A 3,616-nucleotide genomic window follows, 5' to 3' on the forward strand; every position below is an offset into this window, starting at 1 on the left:
TGGGAAGTTAGAGCTTTTGTAGTTCCTCTTAAAAGGAAAAATAAAAGGTCAAGCGGCAAAATCTTTTTGGGTGTTGAGCTTTAACAATACTCAACGGGTTTATAAAATGTTAAACTTTAACAATACTTAACAAGTTTTAATAAAAGGAGTAAAACTTTAAAAATACAAGGCAAAGGTTTAAAAGAAGTTGGTTGAGTTTTAACAATACAAAATCAATGGTTGATTTCAAAAGGTTGAGCTTTAACAATACAAAACCATTTTCTAAAACAAGTGGGGTGCAATACTTTAACAATACTAAGGACAAAGATAAAAGAGATTGGAAAAAATATTGAGTACCTTAACAATTTTAGTCAATATCATTCTCATTCCTTTGGATATCTCAACAACAACTTAAGCAATCAATCGTGGATACCTCAAATGTGTGTGTGATAACATGTGTCACAAAAGTAATCAAGTGAATATAACAATGAGATCAATGTAAACTCAAATGATAATAAGTAAAAGGATATTTGTACCTTGGAATCATTTCATGTATGAATGAATATGATGGATGATGGATGATGGATGGATAAATATCTCATGCATGTGGTTAGTAAATAAAGTATATATACAATGATAATACTATGAATAAAGTACAAGTGTACAAGGATAAAAAATCGACAAGTATATGTACAAAGACAAAGAAAGAGATCAAAGAAACAAGTTATATTAACATGGTATTGCTAGAGATCAAAGATTCAAATTAGGGTTTTCAAAGATTAGGGTTTTTAGAACCATACCTAAACCTAATTGATTTTAGAATGATTAAAGTACCATACCCTAAAAGAGAGTGGGTCTAAGGGTACATGGTAGCATCAAAGAGACTTCAACCTAGTCCTAAAAAGATTCACACAAAAATAATAGGAGATTACTTGGTGAAAATAATAAAAAGAAATTATTTTTTAGGTTTTTTAAACACATAAATCACTTATCTTTGATTTAATTTTTAAATGACTAAATAATAAGTATTTTTGAATTTTTAAATTGTATTATGAAAATAGACAAGTTAAATGATAAGTGTATAAAATTTCAAGTCAAAATGATTAAGTTTGCTATTTTAAATAAATTATGAGAGTTGGTAAAAAAAAGCAAAATAAACAAGTGATTAAAAATAAGATTTGGCCCCAAAGGGGTTGGAACTCATGCCCTCACGCTCATAATTTAAAACCTTAGCCACTGGGTCAGACGCCATGCTTTGATCATAAGGCCCACAAAGTCAATAATATATGAAATCAATTGGCAAATGGTAAAAGAAAAAAATGAACAAAAGTACAAAAGGGGTGGATGGAACCCACGCCCTAGCACACAAACAACTTAACACACACGCCCTTGCCAACTGAACCATACGATAAAGTCGTATAAAAAACGCATACTAATAAAAATAAAATAAAAAAGTTTTTCAAAAATCAGATTTCAAACTTCATCTTCAACCTCAAGAACATAATTTCTGGAAATTCGACCTTTGCCAAATCTCAACCATTTAAAAAAAATAAAAGGGAAACATGTTTAGAATTCAACCACGATTCTAACCATGTATCATTTGTTAATTAATTTGACCTAGAACTCATGAATTTCTGAAAAAAAAGTATGAACCCTAAAACTTCAAAATCAAATAAAATGATCTACATTTTGAATAAACGAATGAAATCAGAGGGCTTTTGATCCTTAAAAAATTCTAAACACAATGGCATCGAGCTTTAATCAAAATGGTACCTCTATCAATGAGTTCGAGGTTTGAGTTTTTACCTCTGAAAATGGAGATCGAATCCTTGCTTGGAGGTGTTACAGAACTGTGTTAGTGATCTGATAGCTTCTATGGAGCTTATGGAAGCTTTTGGAATACTTACTTAAGCTCGAGCAAGCCTGGAACTAAGAACCCGATAGCACCTATAAAAAAAATTAAAATGGAAAGCTTGATTCCAAGTATTACAGATGTGGATTAAGGGCTTGGATAGCTTCTATATGTTATATAGAAGTTATCTGAGTTGATAGTTTGGATAATGTGTGAGTAGAATGAAAGTTTGATGGTCAAGGTAGTGATTATGATGAACAACTTCTAAATGATGCATAGAAGCTATTTGAATGGTTGTTTGACACTCATAAACCCTAGAACTTGAAATGGCTCAAAAAATGGAAATGGCTAAAAATGAGAATCTCAAGTGAGGGGTGATTTGGAGAATTCTGGTGTTTTTATGAAAGAAGCAATGTGTAACGCCCCGAATTTAATTAATTATTTAATTAATTTGATCAAGGATTTATTCGTTGGGATTAGTTGAAGCAGGGATTTATCGGTATTATTCTAAAGGCATAAATGGATTAATGTGTCGGTTGGAGCAATTAAGTTATGGTCGGATTAGTCGGAGAAATACAATTGCGAGTTGGTATTATTTGCGTTTGGATCGATTGTAGTTGTGGAATATTATTGGATATGTGAATATTTAATTATGTATAGTGTGTCTTGTGATTTATTGAATATATTAATAATGGAGTTAGTAGTATTAGGCCTAAGTGGTAGAGTTATGGTAAGCCCATTAGTGAGATAGTAAGAGTTAGGGTTTTAGAGATTTAGTCTCATAACTCATTTTGGTGAAAAAGAAGAGAAAGAAGAGAAGAAGAAAGGAAAGCTAGGGCATAAAACGGAAGAACTCCATTGGAGAAGATGAAGCTTTTGCTAAGGTAAGGGTGAGGTTATTTTTCTCTAAGGGTTGGCATGATGATGGGTATGGTAGAGATTAGGTTTCATAATTGAAATCTATGAGTGTGTGAAGAATTGTAATGTTGATGGATGTTGAAATTGATAAATAGTTTGCTACGAATTTGATGTATTATTAGAGGTTTAGATGAGTGGATGATATTGTGATTTGTGTTCAACCTTTAACTTTTCAATTTCATAGTTTTTGTTTTGTTAGGGTTTGTGATAGATTTCCATGAAATTATGGTTGAAAACATGTTTTGAATGATTATTGTTGATGAATGATGTTAGCTGGTATTGTTATATGCTTTTAATTGCTGTTTGAGAAGGGTTTGGTGTGGTGGAAGTGGGATTATGCATGTCTGTTCGCTCTGTTATTTTTTTGCATAATCGTGCGTCTGCTAAGCGGCCTCTGGCTCGCTAAGCGGATGCTGAGTGAAATTTGAAAATGCGCGAGCTCGCTAAGCGGAGCTGGTCCGCTAAGCGGAGCTGCGAAAATTGAAAGTTACTGTTTTTAGTCTGCACAAGCCCGCTTCAAGCTACGTTATTGAATTTGAGTTTCCATAAGCTTGCTGGAGGGTTGCTAAGTGGACCCTGTTGTGTAAAACTTTTTGTAACTTTGAAATGATGTATCTTTTGATCCGTAACTCCTTTTTAAGTGTCGTTTGAACCTCCGTAAAGCTCTAATTGATGTCTTTCTGATAAATATGACTTGAAAACCTTTGGATATCTTTTTGAAACCTTTTCTTGGTTTGTATTTTCCTGATTTAATGATGTTTTGTGAAGATGAATGTTTTGTGTATGTTAGTATACCGTAAAGACATGGATTGAGAGACATTAGAAGAATTATTTAATATGACTTATACTTTTGTATGTGTTGATATG

Source organism: Vicia villosa, linkage group LG3 (genome assembly GCF_029867415.1).
Source record: "Vicia villosa cultivar HV-30 ecotype Madison, WI linkage group LG3, Vvil1.0, whole genome shotgun sequence".
Classification (NCBI taxonomy): Eukaryota; Viridiplantae; Streptophyta; class Magnoliopsida; order Fabales; family Fabaceae; genus Vicia; species Vicia villosa.